The 26,630-nt window shown below is 46.3% G+C and overlaps 1 protein-coding gene across 2 annotated transcripts in view; it reads right to left on the bottom strand.

The window, feature by feature from the left end:
• Window positions 1-26,630, bottom strand: part of RAPSN (receptor associated protein of the synapse) — a 447,427-nt gene that overhangs the window by 266,008 nt on the left and 154,789 nt on the right. The gene's annotated exons all lie outside the window — the stretch shown is intronic.

A 26,630-nucleotide genomic window follows, 5' to 3' on the forward strand; every position in this document is an offset into this window, starting at 1 on the left:
AAAACTTCTTTAATGAGGCCACCCTCCCTGCATGAGGCACAAAACGATGCATGCTCGACTCCCGAAGTGAGGCCAGGAACCCTGCATAGAGTCTGGCTCCCTGCACAAGGCTCTACTATCTACCCAAGGTGCAATTGCCTGTACAACAGGGTTCGAAATTGAGGGGGGCTGGGAGCTATTTAGCTCCTGCTTGCAGCCTAGAAGAGCTTGGTTAGCTTGACACCAACACCTAGCAGGAGCTACTTTTGGCTCCCCAAGCCATCTGATACCAAACAAATGTTCCTGTTAGACATCAACTCTTTGTATTTGGGACCATCTATAAATAAGCCTTAGAACAAATCTTTATGACATTTAAAGCATAAGGCCGGGCTCGTAAGTAATGGATACAATGTTCACTTTGCATAGTATGCGGAAGATTGCTTTGCGGAACGCTATGTACTAGCTCCTCATTCCCCAGTGCTAGCTCCTGCTCACTGGTTAATGCCAAATACCCAGGAGCTTGCTGCCTGTACAGGGTCCAGATCTCTGCATGAACCGCAGCTCCACGTGTGAGGAACAATACCCTGCATGGGGCACAACTCACTGCTTGGGATGCGACTCCCATTATGAGGAATAACTCTCTATGTGAAGCCATGATCCCTACTTAAGACATGACTCACTGCATAAGGCTCAACTCCCTGCTTGAAGGTCACCTTCATGCATGAGGCCAAACTCCATATGCGAAGCCCAACATCCTACAACTCCCGCATGAGGCACGGCTCTATGTGTGAGCCCTGCTTCTCCGCATGAGACCCAACCTCTGTGCACGAGGATGAGTTTTGTCAATGAAGTTTAATGCACTGCTCAATCCCAGCTTCCTGCATGATGCACCACTCCCTGCAGGAAGCCGCTGTCTCTACATGAAGATCAACACCCACCTTAAAGCATGGCTTTATGTATGCGGGTTAACCTCCTGCATGAGTCACACCCACTGTAATGCCCTTTTTCTCTGTGTGAGGTTGGACGCATTGCATGAGTTGGGACTTCCTGTATGAACAATGACTTCCTTCACTAGGCTTAAGTTCTTGCATGAGACACACACCCATGCCAGATGTACAACCGCCTACAAAATGCATGTCCACTCCATACTGGAGATAGCACTCCTTGCAGAAGGAATGGACCCCCTGCATGAGGCCTAACTTCATTCAGCTGTCATAATTGGCAGCAAAGGACCAAACACCTTAGACAGCTACCTGCACAAGGGCCAACTCTCGGCACAATCCAAAAACCCTTGCATGAGGCACCGCTCCCTGCACAACTTCGAGCATGAGGCATAACTCAATGCACGAGGCCTGACTTATTGGATGAAGCATCTGAATCTATGAGATAGAACACCCAGCATGAATCAAAACTCCCTGCATGCAGCACAACTCTGTGTGTAAGATTGGACTACATGCATCAGGTACAGCTACCTACACAAGATACACATTGCTGTATGAGGCACAACTCCCTAGATGATGAATATCTTTCTCCAGGTGCCCTGATGCAATGCACGAGGACACAGTAGACTCATTGTTTGATGCTCATCTACCCAGTATGAGGCAGGAGTTCCAGGATGAGGCCTCACGCCCATGCATGAGGCACACGTCTCTGGCTGAGGCACAACCCCCTACACGACTCCTGTCATGGCTGAGTGATGATTAATGACATTTTTGTGTCATGTAACCTAAGAGGTCTTGAGTATGACACATCCCTGCCATGTATGTGGGCTCGTTGTACCTAGATCTGCATGTAAAGAGATGTGGCTGGGGTGTCAGTGGGGTAGAAGATGGGCAGATCAAAACTTGAAACGTACAGGTTGGAAGCTCCTGAGCCCTGAGCTCTGCAATAGTTCCATGTGGTTTGCGGCAGCAACACTTGGGCATGTGCCTTATTCAGAAGGCAAACCCAAGATCTCTTAGATGATGGCAATGGGGTATTGGGTTAGCCACTGGCCTGAAGAGTGGGCGCTGTAACAGAGCTTAGGAGGTGAGCTGTGGCATTGCTCAGTTGGCGTCAGTGAGGTAGAGGCCAGTGAGGTATTAGTAGGAAAGATACTGCAATGCGCAAGGAGATCCATGTGTGTATTTTGTATTTGGGGTTTTATATTGCGTGCACCCAGCTGGGAATCAATGCAGCATTGTACATGGTGTGGAGGGTAACATATCAGGTAAGGGGGGTTACATTGATTGGCATGGACGTAATGGACATGGGATTGGGATATGATGTGGGAGCACGGGAAGCCGAGGTAATGCAGTGTAAAGGTGCTAGGAGAAGGAGGTGAGTCAGATGGGGGCAAAGATGTGATTTCGGATTAATGAGACTCCTAATGGTGGCGTAAGATGCTAGACTGAACATTTGGAGTTGTAGTTTGCCTTTGACCTAAGAGTGGAGATGTTTGCCATGTTGTTGTCCAGTGGGATGCAGAGCTCTTACTTTTCATGGTCCCCTTTTATTATGATTTGGGGGTAGTGTCGAATTTTATGGGTGATGAGTGAGAGCAGGGAAGACTGCCCTGAGTGAGTCCAATCTCCTTGTTCATATCGCGATTGAGTGTTGTATGTAGGCCTATAGCACACCCTACCCCTGAGGGTCTCTCAGGACTGCAGATGCCATGCCAAATTCACACAGACACGAAGGCATCCGTTTGGCTGTTCAAGCCTTTGCCTCCTTTAGCTGTATATTTGAAGGAGGGAATTATAAGAAGGCATTTATTAGAATTTCTGATGATCCATGGCACTTTTGGCCACAGGATAAGCGGGTGCCTCGCCATGTTAGTATTAAAGGTCAGGCAGTCTATGTGCCTCAAGCCACTGTAGTGATCTTCAAGTTAATTGCCGGGTCCACTAACCATACAAACAGCAGAGTTATGAACTTTCTGAAACGTATTGACCAAAAAGGTGTGCTGGGCTGCTTATAAGGCATTGTCAAAATCAGGCTGGTGTTTACAGCCTCAAACAATACAATGGAGGGAAAAGGCTTCAGTTTTCCTAAAGTTACACAGTTGAGAAAAAAGCTGCTGGCCACTGCATGTATCTGAGGGGTCTGGGGCTATCAGATTATCAAACAAGAAGCCTCAAATATTTAACGTTATTGATCAAAAGGGAAAACCCTGCAACACATTGTGGAGGTGATAAATGATTGCATAGCCTGTACATTTTTCCTGTGGAAAAGATAACTTCAGTTTTCAAGCCATTGGGCTGTAGGCAATTCGCCCACATCCATTAAAAAAGTGTCTTTGTTTGGCAATATTGGGGTGTTTGGAACTCAACTTGTGATGCTGAAACTTTAACATACATTTGAGTGTTAGCAACAAGGATTTAAGAGACATCGCATAGGCATTTTAGATGTCAAACAGCGAGGTGAACATTGAACAGGGGCAGCTCGGAACCCTGTGGCACTCTATAGGTGACTTTGGCCATGGGTGAATAGAAAGGGCCCAATTAACTCCAGGTCTTGATGGCCTCAATTTATCTTAAACACATCCTGTCAAAACCAGAATATCTTCTCCTGTCCGGATCGTCTCCCTTATACCCCTCAACAGCTGGTACATGAAACTTCCCAAAGCCTAAGATTAGCCAACCACCTTTCACCTGTAGTGCTCACTATTTTAGGGGTATCTATCTGCCTTCTCTCGCCTAGTCCCACAGCCCTGGATAAGCCTTTGTAGGGACATTAGGGCTGTAACTGAATATTCACCTTTCAAATAAAGCGATCACAACAGGTTGACCAAGCGACAAGGGAATCTTTCAGTTCAATCCAACTGTCTTCAGGACTGTTGCCTGCAGAGGGGTATAGAAATGTCCCAATAACTGGTGACTTCCCTACATGTCTGCATGCTTTGCTCTGCATGGGGGAGAGCAAGGCTTCGATTCTGTCAATACCAAATACCGTTTTAACTGATTGTTTAGCATTGTCATTTCTAATCAAATACCTTAGGTCAGTTTCATGCTTATCAAGTCTTAATGTTCAATTATTGCATTGTAAGATATTACGCGTACACATTCCACATTTGTTCTATACCTGTACGTTTCATTTTGTGTTATTAAATCAACCTTTGAGGCGTGTAGAACTTCAATCCATTCGACTACTACTGGTGTGGTTTTCAATGGGATGTTCAATCGATCGGGAAGAAGTAGTTTTGGTTATGCATTTTCTGTCTTATAAAATCACGCGAGCGCTTTGAAACACTTGCCTGTGTATAGGCTCTATATAAATAAGCAATACCATACCATACAAATTCTAAGGGCAGGGCCAGGATGGAAAACCAGAGATAGGTCCATCCAGGCAGAAAGACTGGCTGGCCCTGGGTCCCACATCGGGCTGGGTGCCATACCCTGGGGGTGGTGGACATCAGCTGGTCCTTAACCCAGTTGCCTAAGGTGACACATCCAAGGTGTCATGCCTCAGAGGGATTGGGGGGGGGGGGCTAGGGGCTTACAAAAGAAAAGGCCTGTTGGCAGTCCAGAGGAGGTGGTCCTTTGCCAAGAGCTGATGAGGTAAGCCGGAGGTGGGAAGTTGGAGAGGAGAGCTAGGAGGCTGCAGGACTGGGGAGCCTTTGGTGAGGAGGAGGTTGGAGGTTGGGGGACCCATGGGCTGGGAAAGAGTGAATCCTGTTAGAGGGAGAGACTCAGGAGCCTTGGAAGATAGAGACCATAATGGTGGAGAGGTGGGGGCCCAGAGGGCTGGGAAAATGACCCAGAGGGGTAGGGTCAGAGCAACCTAGGTGATTGGGGGAGGAAAACACAAAGGTCTGAACTTGGGAAGAGAAATGCCCTAAAGGAGTGGAAGTCAGAGATGCAGAGGTCTGGAAAAGGACCCAGCGAGCAGGTGCAAGAAAGACTCAGCAGGTTGTGTAGAACATGTCTCAGAAGACAGGGAAATCAGTGGGCTAGAGGGCTGGAATCAGAGAACTCAAGAAGGTTGGATGGGAGGAGAATGGGGAGAGGAATAAGAGCTGCTTAGTGCGGAAAGGTAGAGTAAGACAGAGAAGGAGATAGAGGAAAGAGAAAACTTGTTAATCAAAAAACAATTGAGAAAATCAGAGGAATAGAAAATCATTCAGAAGGGTGGGAGAGGTGACAAAGAGAGGCGAGGAGAGGTCAGGGTGCATCTGAGAAGTAGAGAGAATAAGGAAGAAATTGGTATAAAGAAGCGTTAAAGAAGATGGGAAATATATAAAATCAAGGGAGAAGATGGATGAAAAAATTAGCATCTGGTGCAGTGGCTCAGAGGTACACCAGGCCACAGATACTTTAAGGAAGAGATCTTTAAGTACAAGTTTGAAGCAACATGGAAAGGAGGCGAGGCAGATGGGACTAGAGAGTCAGGGTTGCAAGAGCCCCCAGAAGAAACACCAGAGACAGTCAGGCCCAGCCTCTTGCTTTCCTTTGTGTCAGGCCTGGGCAAGGCCAGCTATAAGACACCACTGAGTACATAACAACCATCCGGCTCCCATGCAGTTGTGCAACTCCATAAACCCTAGTCTATGAGTGTGACGGATGGGACCCAGAGAAAATGGGGGGAAGGATGCAGAAGTCACTTGATCCCGAGTCTGTGACACTGCTTCCTATGATATTAAGCTACTAGTATAGGCCAGGGCCCAGGCTTAATGAAACCAGGGAGATTTATTGTTTTTGACACTTTTTGCTACCCTGATAGCCACTACATTTTTAGTTTCCCCAGGAACTGAGTTCATAGTAGAGAGGGACAACCCTGACAACTGTAATTTACTTCAGAACACCCCCAATCCATGTTTTATTTTCACCCCAATTTGTGCCTACGAAACTGTTTGTTAAACATATCATTTTATATGGTATTTTATGTGTGACCCAATGTGAACCTTGGGTCTTGAGAGACTGAAGAAGGTAAGGCAGTTATGGGGCTATCTACATAGGTTTTCAGGTGTTAATACAGTCAATGGCTAGTTGGATAATCTAAAGGATCACTTCCAAAAGAGTGATATTAAAGTTATGTTGATGTAGTTGTACAGCATTGATGACCCATGTTCCCTCTAAGCTGTGCGCATATGTGCTTGCCCATCTTCCCTCTAGGTGCTGCTCAGAAGAGTATTAACAGTGCACACAGACAATTACCACCTCTCAAGCATTTCTAATGCACAAGCCACAGCACTTACATGCCATTGGCTTTACCTGTTAAAAAATGAAATGATACTACCTAGTCTCACTATCCTGCTCTACCTTGTTTACGTTACCCCAGACAGTTCAAACCTACTTGATTTGCCATCTAAGGATGTTGGATAGGCACATTTCATGCTCAGCCTCTACTTCTTTAGCAGTGTTACCAGTAACATATAAGGTAAGAACTTTACTGGCCTACAAGGTTTATGGGTATGGACATATTCCTGCCACTAGTCATACCTACCATAGGGGCAATAGATATTCAGAAATCTACAATGCTTTTCAGGCAATCTGCATACTTCCAGGTTTTCAGACTTCCATTGGGCATAGGCCTTAATGAATGCTCTGGCAAATCCCAACCAAAATATCATGCAAGGCGATATTGACAACAATCTTATTTGGCCTAAAAAATAATTGTGTGTAGGAACATTTCTGACATATTCTGGCTCGTCTTAGGCGGCCCAAATCATCATGTTGATGCTTTAAATATTTGTTTGCATGCCAAGTATTGTGGGTATGCAAATATCACAGTGAGAGTTTTGCAGCTACGATATCCAAAGACGGCTCCCTCACCTTTTACTGAGCCCTGTCAAATAGTGCAGAGGCACAACACAGGAGCAGGCGGGAGAGTGGTCAGAGAGACATTGGGCCTCATTAGAAGTTTGCTGGTCCAGTAACTACGGTACCGGTAAGCTTGCCGGTACCGTAGTTACCGGACCGGCATACTACGAATTCTGCTCGCAGGTGCCTTTTTTCGCCCCCGAGGTATGACCTGGCGGGTGGACCGGCACGGTGAGCAGACAATGTTTGATGCACCGGCACCATTCTGAATGGTGCCGGTGCATCCGGCCTCCCCATTCCCATTGAGCCCTCTTGGGCTCAAGTGGGAATGAGGAGCATTTTTTTCTGGCGCCCGGGAATGGACAATTACAGTTCTAGCAATGCCCTGGTAATTGCCCATTCCCAGGCACCGAAAAAAAAAGGATTCCGGTGGCAGCTGTGCCGGTTTTACCAGCGCGGCTACTGCCGGAGTCATAATGAGGCCCATAGAAGCACAATCCTTGGAGGACAAATTAGCCCCTTTCAATGCCCAATTTTAAATCCCCATGTACAAGTGACCATCACAACAGATGCCTTGATGACATGGTGGGGAGTACGCCTTAAGAACTCCAAATCTAAGGCAAGTACACTGCGCAGGAGGCGCAGTTAACATATCCATCTCTTGGGATTTAAAGAGATTTACCTAGTGGAAAGCAGCATCTGAGCACAAATACAAGGGAAAGGTTCTCTCGTAAGGACCAACAACACTATGGCAATGTTTCATGTAAACACAAAGGGGGACAGTCACTCCCAAACACTATCCCAACCAGTACAATGTACAAATGTTCCAGTCCAAACACCAACCAGTTACAGTATAGTTTGAACCTCAAAATCAAAAATGTTCATAAATAGTATGCATCCAGGGGGGGTAAAACTGCCCTGACACCTAGGCAGTGGATAAAAGACGGTATCCAACAACTGGGATACCACTGTCCTCTGCACGCCTTTGTACTGGTCAAAACCAGTCACACGCATATGTAAAAGTAAGCATAACAGTTTACAAAATAATTCAAGAGATGAAATGTTAGACTAAACAGCACTCTGCGATTTTTTAGTGAATCCAGGACATCAGATTTATCATATTATTTTTTTTTAACTTTTTGTATGAAGATACACCCTCAACGCATTTCGGGAAGAAGATCCCCTTCATCAAGCAACAGAGAATGCGAGATGTCACCCATTTAATCCCAAAGGAATATTAAACTTTGAAGGAGGATAGCACAGGGGAAACGTGCTGGTCTTGGAAGCAAGACCACGCAGGGCAACAGAGGTTCGAATCCCGGATCCAAACTCAGGTACGGTATTAGGCGCGTTATAAAAAAACTATTAAATACATAAAAAAATTGGACTAATCTTGGATTGTAAGAAAACTTAATGACCATTTATAAACAGACAACCTTATAAGTATAGTCCAAGGGGTTCACTGTAGTTCAGGAAAATTGTTATATGAAAAAAACGTAAAGTTAAATTCCCTCATGTTGCACATTAAAGTTATTCCAAAGGATATGACCAAATACCTGTAACTGACTTATAAAAAATGATGGTGTCAAAAAAAAAAAAACATCAATTGAATATTCTCCTCTAAGGAACAATAGTGTAATCAAAAGAGGAAGAGAGATTGACAGTATCTGTAGTATCAAAGGTCCAAGTCCCAATGAACTTGGTAACTAAAGAGTATCATGGGCCTAAAAGTACAAATAAAAAAGCGGGTAAAGAAAGAGATAATGCGGCCCTTGAATGCCATAAAAAGTGGGAGTAAAGGCCCTCTGTAGTAATGAAGCTCACAAAAAGTTGCAAAACAGAGATTCCCAACGTATATGTGCATGGTGCATTGTGTGGAACAACATCCATATACCGAGAGGTGAATATATAACCAAAGATGACAAAACGGCGTGATCTGATGATGTCATCACGTAGGGCTGCAGTGACGTTATCATGGTAGGACGCGCTAAGGCATGAGGCTGAACCAAGAAAAAAATAAATGGAAGACCTAGATTTAAAAAAAAAATAATAATAATGTACTGGAAACTTGTATGTGCTCTATTTACAATCTGTATATGACAACTATTGGTATGGTGAATTCTTGATCTGAAAATGCAAGTACATTATTACACCATCAGAACAAGTAATAGTACAATCATGTCCCATGATTGCAGGGTAGAAACATAACCAGCAAAGAGTTATAATCGCATGAAAGGGTATTGAAAGAGAAGGAAGGCTCAGAATAGATCACTATCAATAGTATTACAAGCATAAGAAAGTTGTGTCATAAATCAATAATTATGTACAGTGCAAACCAAACTAGAAGTCAGATATCAGACTATTGTACTCCTACAACGGTTGCACATGAAAGAGCATACATGAGCCACTCATACAGTAGTAATACCGATAGGTATTAGATTAATGTCTGTCAACTTAATTAAATGTAACATGGTGGACCAAAGTCTTCATGCTTACCCCTTGGAGACAAATTATCAAGAAGATGAATCCAGTACATTTCTCATTGAGTCAATTTCTTGGTTAGATCTCCACCTCTTGAAGGGTATTTTACCACTTCTAAAACAATCAATCTAATTTGGGCAATATTATGACACTTCTCCATAAAGTGTCTGTGATCTGGTGAATTTTGATTACGTTTTTGAACATTTGATTTATGTTCTATCCATCTCTCCTGTACCTTCCTAGTAGTTTGCCCCACTTATATTTATGTATTTATGCATTTGTTAAGCACACTTAACCCGGGGGCATCTAGGCTCAGGTTACAGAGGACACTGTCAAGAAGGTACATGGATGAAACTGGGATCAAGGTAGTCAGAATTAGTTGGTCAGGTTTTTACAAGTTTACTGAAAGACCAGTAGGAGAGTTCAGAGAGAAGGGGGGGCGTTCGAGAGTTCCAGAGTGTGGAGGCAATGCCTGGAATGCTGGAGCCTCCTGCTTTGCTGCGCTTGAATCTGCGAATAATGATGCAATGGGAGTTAGAGGATCATGTAAGTCTTGTAGAGGAGGCTCTTACTAGTCTTTGTGACAGGTAGGTCAGGGCTGAGTTAGAAAGGCATCAGTGAGTGATGGCGAGAACTTTGAAATTGATGCGTTCCTGAATCAGGAGCCAGTGAACATTTCTCCTAGAAGTTGTGATGTGATCACGTGTAGAGAGGCAGAGGGCAACAAGGAGAGCATTGCTCTGTATAACTTGCTACTTGCTAAGGTTTCTTTCAGTGGTGCGCGCAAGGAGAACATTGCAGTAGTCACGTTTTAAGCCAATAATGGTTCGAGCAATAGTAATCCAGTTACTTGTGGACACAAATGGTTTGCTGGTGTTTATGAGCTTCATGGTGGATGAGGCAATGGCATTGACATGCCTGGTCATGTTGAGAGTGGCATCGAGGTAGACACCCAGTGTTTTTATAGTCACTGAGACCGGGATAGTGATACCATCTATCGCGAAGGCTTGGTAGGCTGGGTCAAGTTTAGTGAGAAGGGCTCATGCACCAACAAAAAGGATTTTAGTTTTGCTGTCATTTAGGTAGAGCAGATGGGATTTCATCCATGTTTGCAGTGGCGCAGCCAGGGTGGTGCCAGGTGGGGCGGCCGCCCCTCCTTGTTCCCCAGTGGTGCCCAGTTTGTGCCCAGTGTGCCCCCTTAGTCTCCCACTGGTGCCTATTATCTGCTCCAGCACCAAATGTTGCCTCCGCTACTGCATGTTTGGATGGTTTCATAGATGATGTTGAGTGCAGTGATGTCATGAAGTTAGCCGCCAGTGAGGGAGAGGAGGATTTTTGTATCGTCCACGTAGTTAGTGTAAGTGATGCCATGGGAATCCAAGTGAGGATGAGGACTAAAGAGCATTTGTAAAGAATTTGTTTCCATTTCTGGATGAAACCTAATCTGTCCTTGCAAGAAGTAGGGCATAAATAAATACAAAATCCCGTTATCCTTTGAGATTTAAAATATTGAGCTAGGGTAGAGGCATGCACTTTTTGCGATATCTCTCTCCTAATTAGGTGCTCTAATTGAGTGGCCAATTTAGTAGGATTGCCATTGACTGCCAGTGATGTATCAAGATTACTAATCAGAGATAGAATTCTACTAGCCTCTTCTTCTGAGAAGGCTAATGTAGTCGCATGTTTCTCAGTTAGTTCATACATTTTTTTTTAAATACATATTATGGCTATGTGTGCATAGAACGGATTGTGTCACACTGAAAACAGGGAACAGTACAAGACAATGTATAAATGTTCCAGTGCACACCAACCAGTTACAGTGTATTGTAAACCTCAAAATCAAAAGGTTTGAAAATAGCTTGGGTGCAGGGGATGTAAAACTGCCCTGACACATAGGCAGTGGATGAAAAACCAAGAAGATGGTTTCCAACAACTGGGATGCCCCTGTCCACTGCGCACCTATTTACTGGTCAAATATCATCAATATGCTATTATAATTCTTTGCTGATTAGGTTTCTACCCTGGAATTATGGGACATGATTGTACTATTATTTGTTTCTATTGTGTAATCATTTATGTGAATTTTCAGATCAAGAATACAGCATACCTATAGTTGCTGTACATAGATTGTAAATGGAGCACATACAAGTTGCCAGTAATTTCTTTTGTTGATTTTATTTATCTGGGTCTTCCGTTTAGTTTCCTTCTCGGTTCATCCTCTCCCCTTGAGTGCATGGCAAAGCAATGACGTCACTTGGCCTCCATGTGATGATATCACATTACGTCACACCGTTTTGTCGGCCATCTTTGTTTATATATGATATGGCATTTATAACGTGCCTATAAACAAGTGTTTCAAGGCGCGACGAGGCCTGCGAGGGGAAACAAAGGGAAGACAAAGACAAACAATCCTACTAGGCCAGGTGACATTGAGATCGCGCAAGTGCCGGGGGGGGGGGAGAGAAGGGGAAAAGTGCAGAGGGAAAGGGGAGGGGATAGTGCAGTACATAGGATAACATTAAGATAATAAAGACAATAAATAAGTAAAAGTACGGCCAGCAGGTGGCAAGTGCTATTTGGGGCTGTAGGGATACAGAACAGTCCCCGAGGGCAAGGGATGCCGGGGGCGGGGGGTGCAGAGCAGCAGTGCAAGTGACGGGGAGGGGACCTGGGTCCGAGATCAGAGGGCAGCCAGGTAACCAGTGCAGTTTCGGATTCAGTCAGGAGATCAGCAGGGAAGAGGAGGAGAGAAAGCAGAAGCAAAAGGGCAGGTCTAGAGGTGCTTCCGGAACCAAGATGGTTCTCTTCAAGTTTCAGAGGGGCCGGGAGGCTGTTCCAGAGGGAGGCCCCAGCCGAAGAAAGAAATCTATCACCAACTCGCTGCTTGGCGAAGCGACTGACCCTGAGGGAGTTGGAGGTGGATTAGCGAAGAGCTTGAGAGGGAAGATATTTAGGAAGAGCTAGTTGAAGGTATTGAGGCCCCAGACCTCAGAAGGCCTTGTGGATAATGCAGAGGCTTTTGAACTTAATCATCGCCGCCACTGGGAGTCAGTGCAGAGATTTCAGTCCTCAACCTCTCGGTATACAGAGGTTCTTCCATGCCGTGCACTTACATGTTGGGAATCTCTGTTTCACACCTTTTTGTGAGTTTCATTAATAGAGTGGGTCTTTACTCTATTTTTAACCCACGCTTTTTGTGGCATTCAAGGGCTGCATTATCTCTTTCTTTATCCGCTTTTTTATTGGTACTTTTAGCTACACGGATACTATTTGGTGATTCAGTTCATTGGGACTTCGTCCTTTGATACTACAGGTACTGTCAATCACTCTTCCTCTTTTGATTACACTATTGTTCCTTAGAGGAGAACATTTACTTGATGTTTTCTTTTTTGTTTTTGTTCACAGACTGTTTATAAGTCTGTTACAGCTTTTTGGTCATATTAAGCCCTTTACTTTGTCTATCTTTTGGAATAACTGATGTGGAACATGAGGTGAATTTAAACTTATGCTTTTTCATGTACCAATTTTCATGAACTACAGTGAACCATACATTGGGCCTGATTACGAGTCCGGCGGTAACCCTGTCGGTCTGACGGCCCGGGAAGTCTGGCGCAGGTAAAATGCTGTTCCCCATTCCAGTGGAGTCCTGTAGGACTGTAGTGCGGTGTCCAATCATTAATTCAAAAAACAAAAGGATCGAATGCAATACATTTGAGTCAAAAGGACCGAAAAAAAATACAGAAAACCTTTTTTTTTAATGTATTTATTTATTTTTGGTTTTGGTATAGGTAAAAATAATGGTTTTTGGCCAAAAAAATGAGGTTTGGTGGGGTCCCCGTCCCCCCCAAAAAAAGTGCATTCGGTCTTTTTTTTTCCTGCTCCTTTTGATTCGAATGTATTGTTATTCGAACCTTTGTATTCAAATCTTTGACCCTAAACCCTCCACGGAATGGGTTCACGGAAGCGCCAGCACCACTGCTAACGGTGCCGGCGCTTCTGTGAAATGTCTGCCTACTGTTGCCTCTGCGCCCGGCAGGGTCAGACCTGTCGGGCGCAGCGGCCCCGGCAGGAAAACTCATAGTTTGCCATTCCAGAAACAAGGGTGCCACCCTTGTTTCCGGACCAGCAAACTCGTAAGGAGGCCCTTTGTATGGTTTGCATGTTACCCTTGGACTATACTTATAAAGTTGTCTGTTTATAAGTTCTCTTTGAATGTTTTCTTTGAACTAATCTGTTGCATTCTAACTTTAATATTCCTTTGGGATGCAGTTTGTGACATCTCTCATTCTCTATTGTTTGACAGATATAAATTATTATCTCCCGATCAAAGGAATCTTCTTCCCGAAACGCAGTTTTTTCCTTACATAAATAAATAAAAAAATAATATGATATATCTGCTGTCCTGCACTCACTTAAGAATCACAAAAGGGCTGTTTAGTCTAACATTTCTTCTCTTGAATTATTTTGTAAACTGTTGTACTTATTTTTACATAATTGTCTGACTGGTTTTGACCAGTAAAAAGGTGTTCAGGGGACAGGGGTATCCCAGTTGGTGGATTCCATTTTCTTTGTCTACTATCCCAAGCAGTGCAACTGATTAGGCACTGGGGCACGCAGAACAACTTATACCTACAAGCCCAGCATGATCGACATCTTCCTGACACACAGTCCCAGCTGATATGTTCATCCAGAACAAGATGGGGAACTGAGTACAAGGTCATACACATGACTGTTCAAGAGATGGGGTGCTGCCACAAGTACAAAAGCAAAAGGCCAAAACTTTGCATCCAAGTACCCAGAAACAGTATCACGATGCAATGCACATGACCCGCCCCCTCCCCGCCCCCACCCAACATCTCTTATACATAGAGTAGTCCAATAAATTGTTACACTAGTATGACTCTGATTTTAATTATAGCAACAAAGGGGGCGACGGGTGTGGGACCTAAACCTAGGTCCCACACCCGTCGCCCCCTTTGTTGCTATAATTGTCAGAGCATTACACTGTATGTCAGTGTAATGCTCTATAAAACTGAATCCAATACGCAATCCTATGTTATTCTTTTGAAGGTGAGGGGACATCACATGTTCCCCTACTAACATTGCAATGCCAGCAGATGACACAGGCAAATCAGCAGTCCCTGAATTTGGCAGCCTGCCTCCTAAAGTTACACTTTGGGCCTCTGCAGATACTGCAACGATGCAGGGACACCAACAAGGAGGTTTGCAAACCTAACACATGCACATGTTATTTCAACAGGAGGAAACGATTTGTCACCTGCTGTAGCAAACACATCGTTAACCCAGCTCAGGGTACAGCATCTGACGCGGTTACCTATCCTATTGACAAGCTGGATTCAGGCCTGGTATTCAATTCACTCAAGGTACACTTGGCGGTTCTAGCCGCAAACACCACCTCACAACATAAGGTTTCCGGATAGTAGGTTCCTGTGGTAAGAGCCTTTATGGAAGGGGTAAAACATATATGCCCAACAGTTGCAAATGTTCCACCCTGCTGAGATTTACACACAGTGTTACACAGGTTAACGGGCCCACCTTTTGGACCTATCCACAAATGGTCACTTAAGCATCCCACACACAAGGTCACCTTTTAGAATCAACCACTTTTATAAGAAGAGTGAGTGAGTGAGTGAGTGAGCTTCAGTCTCTGTTGGGCAACACGCCATTTGTAACTATACACAAAAACAAGATCGGTTTTCACACACACCCACATTTTTCATGTGCTCAATGTGATGGGTAATGTGCAAGTACAAAAGTCAAATGAGACAAGCACACACTTTGAAAGCTAGCTAAACAGGTTTTTTTTTAAAAAAAAACTTTTTTTATTGGCATTTTCAAACAGAACAAACAGTAAGGCCATGCGCCGGCCGTAACGTGAGACCCTCTCCCCCCGCCACAGTCCACCCTGCCCGTTGTAATAACATTGTCTTTATGCCAAAGCAATTATCCGCGCAGCGCAGCCCCCGAGGCTTCATCGTTGTGCGTCGAGCTGGTACTTGATTTCTGTGATGGAGATAGGTGTTGCGGGTCCAAGACGTCTGTTGTTGAAAGCAAATATGCGATGTATGGGCTTCAGATGTCCAGAGGGCGTGAGTGGAGCAGCAAAGTCTTAATGAAGTCGGTTTCTACGTCTTGACAGTATGTAATGTCTTTCAACCAGAGCTGCGGGCTTGGTGGGGGTCCTCTGCCCCAATTGTATGCGACTCTTCTACGTGCCAGGATCAGCAATGGGTCTGTCAGTTTTCTAACTGTTCGGCAGCGATTGGGTCAGACCCAGCATCGCTATTCTCAGGTCAGTATCGAGGTCCGTTCCTATTATTGCTGATATTTTTTTCAGTACTGCGCTCCAGAAGGTGGCCACTGGGGGGCAGGACCATGCTAGGTGAAGGAAGTCTGCTTCTGGCGCTCCGCATCTGTCGCACTCTGCTGAAATTGTTTCTCTTTGGGCATGCAGTTTCGCAGGTGTATGGTATGTTTGATGGAGGAAATTAAAGTGTATCAGCTTAAACCTCAAGTTGATCGTGACCTTTTGAGTGAGATTCAATACGTAGGCCCATTCCTCATCTGGGATTGTGCTGTTGAGTTTTTTTTCCCACCTCCTTTTGGCTCTTGAGGAGGGCCTTGTAGATGTTTGTCACTAGGCGCCCATCTCCTTGGGCTTGAATTGTGTTATAGAGCAGTGGCCAAACTGGTGGTTGTTGCGGGAAGGACAGGATTGCTGCCTGTAGTGAGTGTCGTAGTCTGAAGTAGATGAAGGTATCGAGGGCGTTGTTGCTCCCTCTTTCTCGGGCTTGTTGCAAGGTCAGGAATGAACCTTCCGGGAAGAGGTCGTTCATGGAGTGTAACTGTCGTTTTTCTGACCAGAGTAGGAATATTTTTTCGGCTGTGATGGGGATTCCTGGGATGTGTTTGATCGGGAGAAGAGGGGAGAATCTGGACGTGACATCACTTTTCTTGGCTATATTTCTCCATATTGAGTACGTGGTGGCAACAGGGTTCATTGATGATTGATTGACTGGAAATTGGCCGAAGATTATGGCACGGAGGAGATGTGGTGTCGCAAGCACTCTCTCTATCTGGACATGGGGTCTTATAAACTGCGTTGCGTACCATTGACTGAGGAATTGTGCTTGGGCTGCCCAATAGTAGCGTTCCAGATCGGGGAGAGCCAGTCCTCCCTGTCGTGTTGGTGAAGTTAGTGTGGTATAAGCAACTCTCGCTACCTTGCCGGCCCAGGTGAGGTCGAGGACCATGCTTTTAATGCGTTGAAGGAAACTCTGCGAGAGAAGCAAAGGGATGTTTGAGAATAGGTACAGTAGTTTTGGTAGAATGATCATTTTCATCAATGATACTCTGCCCCAGAGGGTCAGTGGTAGGGATTTCCACCTATTGATCTGGATTGAATGGAGTCTATTGTGGCTTTGTAGTTATCGCGTATGATATCTTCTTTCAGTCTGGACATATAGATGCCAAGGTATCTCACATGCGAATGTTGCCATTGGAAACCAAAGTCGTCAGCGAATTCGGTGGTGGCGGCGGTAAGTGGGACGATGACTGATTTGCTGTTAATTCTCAATCCTGAGAAGCACCCAAATTGGATTACTGCTCTCATCGCTGGGTTCAGGTTCTCGTCAGCGTGCTGGAGAAACAGAGCTGTCATCTGCATATAAGGAGATGATCATCCTGTGAGGGCCGAATGAAAGGCCTCTGTGGAGGTGATGCATGCGCAGATCGGAGGCCAGGGGTTCCATTACTAAAGTGAACAATAGTGCGGACAGTGGACAGCCCTGTCTGGTTCCTCTTTTTAAGTGCACGTCAACTGATCTGAGACCGCCCAGTGTGATGTTAGATGTTGGCTTTTTGTAGAGCAGTGAGATCAGGTGTATAAAGCACCTGCCTAGGCCCATCCGTTCCAGGACTGTGAAGAGGAAGGGCCATTCGACCGAGTCAAAGGCCTTTTCGGCATCTAGTAGTACTGCCACCGCCTGACATTCTGGATCGAGGGCTTCCATCGCTCCAAACATTCTTCTTATCCCATATGAGGTGTTCTTCCCAGGAATGAAACCCGCCTGGTCTACCAACACCATGGCGGGAATGAGGGGTAATAGTCTCTTAGTTAGGATTTTAGTGAAAATGTTATTGTCGAGATTTATCAATGATATTGGTCTATATGAACCGCATACGTTTGGATCTTTGCCGGGTTTATGCAGGAGGATGATATTGGCCATGTAGAGTGTTGGCGGCAGTTGGTCGTTGGTCGAGGCTTCGTCGTATACCTGCAGGAGCAGTGGGGCGAGGAGGTCCGCGTAGAATTTATAGAATTCGCCGGACAGGCCATCCGTCCTGGTGCTTTTGTGTGAGGTAATTCCTTGATGACCTCTAGGATCTCTTCGGTGGTGATGGGGGCATTCAATGGTTCCCTGGACTCTGAGTCAACCCAGTATAGTTCCACTGTGCCTAAATATTGTGCCAGCTCTGCAGGGCTTATGGAGTAGTTTGAGTCGTACAGGTCTTGGTAAAAACTGCAAAATGTTTTGACGATGTCAATTGCAGAGTGAACAGTATTGCCTGTGTGGTCTGTCACCGTTTCAATCAATGTGGGTTTCCTGTCGGCTGCTAGGAGTCTCGCTAGGAGTGCCCCGTGTTGTTGCCCCTCACAGTACTGGTGGATTTTGCGGTGTCTGTCCAGGAATTTCACTTCTCTTTCAGCTGCGCTTTTCGGAAGGACTCCAATTCTTTCTTGATCGCCTGTGGGTTATTGTCCGTTAGGGGCGAACTCTCGAGTTCTTTGAGTCGGGCTTCGCTGGCGTTCAGTTCCCTTCGTATTAGCTTTAGAATTCCGCATTCTTTCATCATGCAGACACCTCTGATGAAGCACTTCAGGGTCTCCCACAGAGTCCCATGTGAGGACACCCATCCTTGGTTGATGTCTAGGAAAGTCTCTATTTCAGTTCAAAGTTCTTCTGCAAAGACAGTGGGCCTGATCACGACTTTGGCGGTAACCCTTAAATCTGGCCGTCGCGCTATTACCGCTGGATTTAAGGGTCAGCCAAATCAGGACTTCGGTGGATTTCGCCCTAGCTCTGAGCTGGGGGGAAATCCGCCGAGAATTCGCAATATTACCGCCGGCGGTAAATCCATTGCAGGCGGCTGTGAGTGGACACCAGAAGATAGTCTTTTCTTGAACTAGTTTTGTGAACCCAGGAGTGAAAGGTGAAGTCTCGGGCGTTTGGGTATTTGTGTCCCCAGAGATCAACGAGGTCATAGGCCTTGCAGATTTCAATGATTTGCAATCTTGCTTTGGATTGGGCTGATGTTGTATTATGCGACTTATCTTTGGATGGATTGAGTGTTGTGTTGAGGTCTCCGCCCCATATGATCGTGGTCCTCCTGGCTGTGTTTAGTTGGGTCATTACCCATTCAAAGTTGCTGGGACTTTCGGTATTTGGGCCGTATGAGTTCACTAGTGTGATATCTTCTCCATCGATTGTTCCATGTATCAGGAGCGATCTGCCCTCTGTGTCTTTTTTTCTGAGATCAGTCTGAAGTTAGTCGCTTTGTTGATAAGGAAGGCTACTCCTCTGGCGTATGACGAAAATGATGCGAAGTAGCGGTGGCATCCCCAGTCTTTTGCCCAGGGGTGTTCGGCTGTCGGACTTAAATGGGTTTCTTGGATAAGAGCTATGTCGATTTTGTGTCTGCGTAGGTATTGTGTCATTTTTCTCACTTTGGCTGGCTGGTTTCCTCCTTTAATATTCCACGTGGCTACGGTGAAGGCACTGTCTTATTGTTTCTTTGTGCAGGCGATTATTTTGCAGCTAGCTGCTGGAGGGCGGAGGTGGTGGACATTGACATGGTGGCACTGGGCGAGGGGTGGTCTTCTCGTGGGCGGCGCATGTGGGTTGCCTCGGGTTTGGTAAAACTTGTGAACCCCCAACTTGTGTGGATTCCCCTCCCGTTTCTCACGAGCAACCCCCAGCTCGCTTGTCATTTTTCCCTTTCTCTGCAACGTGTAACTAGTAAATTTGAACATTGCTGTGCTAGGGGCGCTTGGATCTTCCAAAGTCGCGTGGCCTTGGGGTGTTTTAACCCCTAAGTTCTGTTCCGGTGGAGTTTTCTTTCATTCTGAGCTGCGTTCTGTTGTCTTCATTTGCCTATGGTGGGTTTCTCTGGGCCCCTTCTCTTTGAGCGCGTGCTTAGTTATTCTCGGGTGGAACGCAGCCTGCTTGGTTGATATGAGCTTGCTTCCTCGGGGGTCTGGAAAAACTGGGTCTTTCCCTGGTGTTGTACTCTCAGTCAGGCGGCTGGGAAACAGCATCGAGTATGGGATCTGGTTGGTGCGGAGTCTTTGTTTGATGTTGGTGAAGGAACTTCTTTGCGCCTGAACGGCAGTTGAGAAGTCGGGATAAAAGTGAATGGTATCGCCATCATGCTGTAGCTCACCTTTCTCTCTAGCCATTCGGAGGATCGCGTCTCTGTCTTTGTAATTGAGTAGTTTTGCAATTATTGGTCGAGGTGGTGCTCTGGGAATGGGTTTTGATGTCGGTATTCTGTGGGCTCTCTATGACAATAAATGCGAATGTGCCTCTGGTCCAAAGAGGGATTTTCACATCTCTTCCACGTGGTCTTCCATTTTGACCTGTAATTGCTTCTCTCTTACCCCCACTATCCTGATGTTGTTCCTTCTAGATCGCCCTTTGAGGTCCTCGTTTCGCGCATTGGCCGTTTTCATTTGGGCTTCAAGAGTCGACACCCTGGTGGTTAGGGTTGTCACTCCGTCGTCAAGATTGGATATTCGTTGTTCTGCTTCATCCAAGTGCTCGCTGTGGTTATCAAGCCGGTGTTGCACCTGATCTACTTTGGATGAGAGGTTGTCTAGTTTGCTATCTAGGTTGCTGATTCCGGTTTTCAGTTCCAGGAGAAGTGCTCTGATATCTAGCGATTGGGGGTCGCTATCTTCTTGGCCAGACACCTGTAACGGGGATTCTAGTTCACTGTTGTGTCTAGGTGTTTTAGATGAAATGCCGGCTTCAAAGTTCAGTTTACGCTGTGATTTGTCAGATTTCCCCATCGCGAGATTGTGTGAGCAGTGTTGTTGGCTGCTCAGCTGGGGTGTCTGGGTGGCGGTTCAGGGTATTGGTGCAAGGTGTTGGTTTTAGGGGTCTGTGCTGTTTGTTGGGGTCTTTGCGCCCCTGTGGGGGTTTATGAGTTACTTTATTGCCTGGTGAAACTGGTTCGAACTTGTCCCTCGGATTTCAGCTGATAGCCCGGTAAATGTCTGATGCGCTGGGATGTTGTCAGCCAGTTTGTTTTCCGGCGTGTCTCCAATTTGCGTGGGGGCTGCTGTTCTGCTTTAAGTTGCTACCGGCTGGCTGTTGCAGGGGTATGCTAAGACGTCTTATGGGAGCTGGATCAGCTTGTGCTGGGTGTGTTATGTTCAGGTTGTTTTTGTTGGGATCCCCTTGCTGCAGAGTTAGGGCCCTTTGGGGTGCTGCCGTGGTGCTGGGATGCTGTGAGGCAGGTCTATGCTGGGGCATGAGGGAAGTCGGCCCGGTCGCCGTGTCCCAACATCCGCTTCCCCGCTGGGGGGCCCGGCGAGTGTCGACGCACCGGATTTCAGAGGGGGAGGCGGGGGGCCGCCCCGCTCACTTTATTTTGTCTTGTGGGCTTCCTGGTTCAGTAGGACTCCCGGAGTGCGGGCCCGCAGCGCCGGGGCATGTGTTACACTTGAGGACGGGCCGCACCGTACGGAACCAGCCCTCATTGTTGCTGGAGGCGGAGCCAGGGAACGTCCGTGGTTTCCGACGGCTGGCGAGGACCTCCTCAGCCCACCCCCCCCCGCACAGGGGCTCGATGAAGCTATGTGTCTGCCGCAGGGGCTCCGCTGTAGGGCCGAGGAGGGCAGGCAACACTAGAGGGCCTCCGGGTTCTCGCTGCCGCTCAAAGGCGCCGGGGTGCACCAAGCAGAATTTAGGTGGCGCAGGACTCTATGATCGGCCGACCCTTGGATGTTTTTCTTCTCAGCTCACTTGCGGCATTGTCAGATGCTGTATTGTGGTGTTGGTCCACCGGAATATACAGGATGGATAAGGATTTTGTAAGTGACCTTTGCTGAGATCTGTGCCTCACATATGTGTGGGGCCGGCTCAGCCTCTTTCTTTTAGCTGGGGAAGTGATGCATTTGTGTTCTTTTTCTATTAAAAAGTCATATTATCAGGTTGCCTTATCACGTGAACTGGTGCTTAGCAGGCCAGCTTTAATGAACAGGGTACAACTATGCAGGAAGATCTGTATGTTGGCTGTAAAGCTGGCGATGGACTAGGAGATGTACTATACTCCGCTGTCTAACTTGTAAACTGTGGAATTAGAAAACCAGGCATAAGATCCCAGCTCCCACACTTGACACATTATGTGCTTATGAGGGAATCGCCTTACCTCGCAGAGCCTTATTTTCTTCAAGTGCCAATATTGGGGTCACCAAGCAGTGATTTAGTTCAGGGCGTGCTGTAGAGAAAGTCTAAGTCACACGGTGTAATAATCATAGTGCTGCTCCGTAAATAATTATAATATTAACCACTTTTATAGTGTACAGTGGTGGTGATACAGGATTCCAGGAATGTGTCTTTTATTTTGTAGGAAGGGTAGGCAGGGCACCAGGTGTGTTTTTTGTTGTGGGGTGGCAGGTGGTGTGGTATGGGCCTTATGCCAGCTTGGCGTCTATGGCTTCCCGAGCAAAGCCATACAACCTGGCTTGGCTTCATCAGTTAAAACTAACAATGGCAAGGGAGATGTAGCCTGGAATCCTGTCTTAGCTTCCCCATTTTACCAAATAAAGTAATCCTGGACAGCATTTGCTACATGAGGGAGATTCCCTGGTGATACAAGAGACAACAACAATAACTGAAAGGTATGCTGCATCCTGTCCTTAGATCAAAGAAGGAAAGTGATGTCAGTCTATCCAGGGCACAATAGATGCGTTGATTCACCCCATCCTGAAGGAGCAGCACTGACCCTGCGTTCAAGCATGCATCGGGTTTAAGACCACCTGCATCACCTACAAAGCAGTCACAATCAAAACACCACTCTTCCTGGCCAAGAAACGCACCATCTTCGGATGATAGGGCACCACCGGAACCCACAACATCTCCAGGCTGGAAACAGAGAACTGCAAGAGGGAAGAAACGGAGACGGGCTTGTTCCTGCTCGGAATCCTTTTGTCATGATCTCTGCTTCCAAAAGGTCAGGGTTTTCCCAACTCCCTTGGAAGCAGATCCATAACCCAGGTTCCGAGTGCCAACCAGTCCCAATTGGGACCTTTTGGACCCAGTCCTGGCGCCAGTGGCACCAGGCTCATAAATATGCCCAGTCCCAGCGCTGGAAGCGCCGGGCTCATAATGCTTGGGTGGACTTACCTGCAGCAGACCATGCTGCTTACTTGCCTGCCAGTTGAGCCTCTGGTCCTCTTCTGTTTGGAACTACTTTTCCTGTTGGGTGGGGCTGGAGCCACTCCCTAGATTTAGAACACTGGAACTCTTCTGGAAGGCAGGAACTCTTTTCTTACCAGGAACTCTTTTCTTACTTAGGCGTGGCTGTGGAAGGAGACACCTAAGCACTACAGGAGGCTATTTAAACCACACCCGGTGGATGAATCTTGCTTTGCGTTATTCTGCACCCTCTGCAGCAGGACGCTCATCGTGTCTTCTGCATCCAGTCCTGGGCCTAAGGAAAAAGGCTTACCATCCTGAATCCAGTCTTCAGCAACACCTATAAAGACAAGAAAGAACAGGTTAGCATTCCGGCATCTGAAAGGCAAAGGCTTACCATCCTGAATCCAGTCTTCAGCAACACCTATAAAGACAAGAAAGAACAGGTTAGCATTCCGGCATCGGAAAGGCAAAGGCTTACCTACTCTTCGTGCGCTCCGGAGGTCTTCATACTGCATTCCGGCATCTGAAAGACAAAAGCTTACCAACTCTTCGCACGCTCCGGAGGCCTTCGGCGCTGCATCTGCATCTGAAAGACAAAACAAGGTGCGTTTAAAGACATTGGGGAACTTTAATACTCACGTGCCATTACTCCTTTTCACATCTAATCCACTGGGTATTCCGGCACCCTGCAGCCGCTCCGAACTCGTACCTGCAAAATAAAAAGACAGTTAGAGCGCATCGTGAAGCAGGCAACAAGCGCTTACTCACGTGCTTCCAGGCGCTTCTATTCATCACACGGGCTCCATCTTCAACTCACTTCAGCCCGTCATCCGCCATCGCCGGAACCCTGCAAAACAAGAGACATCATTACTAAAGACTTTAAAAAGACATTTGAATGACTCGAAACTTACCGTTCGTGCAGTAAACGACGGACAGCAGTCCTCTGAAGTCAAGAGGCCTGCGCTACCTATCCAGTGAAGAAACTGGCTACAGCACCCTGCCCCGAGGCAGATGGAGAGCTCGGCATTCACTTACCTAAGGTGAGAGCGTTAACCTTTGGGGTCTACAGGAGAGGAGAAGAGGAAAGAGATAGGGACACCCCAATAACCCCAGTTCATTAACCCCATATTTTCTATCTGCAGACATCTTACTCTACACGTCAGGCATACAGTGCACAGAGGTCCAGCCCAAAGAGCCAACTGGGTGCTACACATCACCTTTGAAGATACGGTAGTCGCCCAGTCAAGACCGGTGCCTCTGCGAGAATCAGGTGAGCGTTACACCTTTCTCTGTAACAAGTTACCAATGCTGATAAGACTGGCCCCTTCATTCTGCACTTCAGGAAGGAACTAAAGACCTTACATTTGAATGAAGATCTTCCCACTTGCTGATTGATCCACCCAACCCTATTTATTCCCCTCCAAAGGTCCCCTCCTCCCCTTGCTTCTCCTAACCGTACCAGCTCCTCTACTACCCCTGCACCATACATGAAGCTGCACTGGGTGTGCTCCCATTGTAAAGTTTTCTGTTGCTTCCCAGCAAGGTTCACACTTTACAAAGCCCATGCGTGCATACATACACAGGGGAAATGAGTGGCATAGAATTATTATAGATGCTGTGTGCTTTGTTTGAGCAGGGAGATGAAAGTGTGATTCGCACAAGTTCCTGGTTCCTTGGTATTCCTAGCCCTATTATGGGTCACAGTGTTTTTCTGGGTTTGTCCCAGATCCCTTTACACCCCATCTCACAGTACCCGCTATAATGCCTTACCTGTGATGGGCTTCCTTTATGGTGGTGTTAGGCCGGTTTGCATTATTATTTCTCCGATATGCTATGCTGATCCCAGTGGAGTAACATTTCCGAAAATGTTGTGGGGGACATGACATCTAAAGGAAAGGGGCCCCTGCCAAAGGGGGACACAAATTGTGTGCCATGAAAGTTGGGGGGACAAACCCTTGCCCGCCCTAAAATTACGCCCATGGCTGTACCATGTTTATGCTATGTGGTTGTGCTGTGCTTCCCTATGCTCTGCCTAGCTTTTAAATGCTATGGTATTATGTAATTGTGTTTGGTTACGATTATTTATTTATTTATTGTTCATTTATAACTCGCCTAACACCAGCGAGTGGTTTCTATGTGCGGGATCGTGATTCGAACCTGTGTTGCGCCGCGTTGTCTTCCTTCCAAGACAAATGAGTTGCCCGTGAGATCTAAGTGTTTTGCTCTCAAACGCATCTTTGTGGGAAATGTACACTTTCCATTTTGTTTTCCTTTCTGCCCACACATCCCTCTCAGACCTCCACTTCTTCCATCCCACATTGCGCCTAATCCTGTCTCAGCCTAGTGTTTGCCTTTTTAATGCTTCCTTCCCAATTTCGATCTAATAACTGAATTGGCTTTACAGGAGTTTTGCTTTATTTCATTTTTGTTTGGTGGGCTATTTAATTATTCCTCTGCTCCACCCATTCATGTATTGTTTTTGACATAATGCTTTTCGTATTATACTGGTGGGCTATGTTGTGTTATGTCATTTTGTATTATGTCATGTTTTGTTATGTCATTTCACATTCATGTTGCTTGGTACACTGCCTACAAGCACGTTGGCTCAGTCAGAAGAGGGCGCATAACACACCAGAACCCATACAGATTAATAATACACAAAGACGCCAATCGGTTTATGAAAAGGGCCATAATGCTCAAAGTGGACCTGCATATGTAAGCTGGTAAGCAAACTTTGTACATTTGTTTTGTGCTAGGTATTTCCTGCTGACCTCGTTCAACAGCAAATGTTAACTGCTACCCAGGTTGAGAAGTGGAGACAAGGCTGGATTATGCTGATTAACTCCCAGAAGAGCCTGCCTCAGCTCAAGATGATTCCAATGTGTTCACACCATCATAACAATAAACATAGCTCCAAGCAGCCCTAAAGAGCTTCCAGACACCCCAGGACAATGCACCCAGAAAAACCACAGTTCAAAGACCACGCTTAGTAAAGAGTTCCTGTAGATCCTCCCAGCTTTCCTGGTCATTCGTGGCAGAGGGATTAAGTAAAAGGGCAGTTGCGTGCTTGATCCCTTTTGCGACACCCACTTTAACAACGCTATCAAGGCAGCAACAGAAGGCTTGAATGCCTATACATCCCTGAACAAAAGGAACTCTCACATCACTAGAATATTTCACCCAAAAAGGTAACAGACTATGAGGCTCATCCCTTTCTACTTAACCTCTGCCTCTGTCCACGTTTGACTCCCACAAAGCCTATTCTCGAGTCAGCCATTAGGCTTGGCAGTCCCAGAATTACAATTCCGGAGTTTCTTTTTGGTGGGAGAATTGAACACAAACCTGGGCAATAAAAGCTGACCTGCTTCAAGGGTCCATTTGAGAACATCTCAAGAGCGTCACACGGCCATAAACTACATCTAGCAATACCTATTTATCTCTGAAACTGCCCCTAAGTAACTATTCCTTTTTCCTACAGGCGCCTCGGGATTTATTCTCTGAAATACCTTAGTATACTCCTGGAATGATTTGGGTTTCCTTCTTCACAATCCCAGGTTATCCTGTCTGAGAAAATGTGGCAGTTTTATAAACTTAATTTGGTGATGAAGCCTCGGTATTTCAAGGGCACTCTCGGTACATTTTGAGACATCCCACAGCCCTACACTATCTCTAGTACCACTGGACAATCTACTACATTCTGCCTTAATATAAAATGCTTACGCTCTATGAGCGTGTTGTAGCACCTCGGCATCAGCATTAATAGTGCAGTATTTCCCGCTACCATTACCATAGCCCACCCCCCCACAATCTCACCATCTCCCTTCCTATGACCATTTGTCTGCTTGTTGGTATCCTACTCCCCCCACCCCTTTTCTCCCACCTCTGCTCCCCCATCCTTCCACAGACTATGGCCCGGGGCACCCCAGGGAGCAGCATGACACGCTATCTTTTCGGACAAGCTTTGGCACGGTAGGGCCACTAC

This window comes from Ambystoma mexicanum, chromosome 11 (assembly GCF_040938575.1).
Source record: "Ambystoma mexicanum isolate Mex_15411 chromosome 11, UKY_AmexF1_1, whole genome shotgun sequence".
Classification (NCBI taxonomy): domain Eukaryota; kingdom Metazoa; phylum Chordata; class Amphibia; order Caudata; family Ambystomatidae; genus Ambystoma; species Ambystoma mexicanum.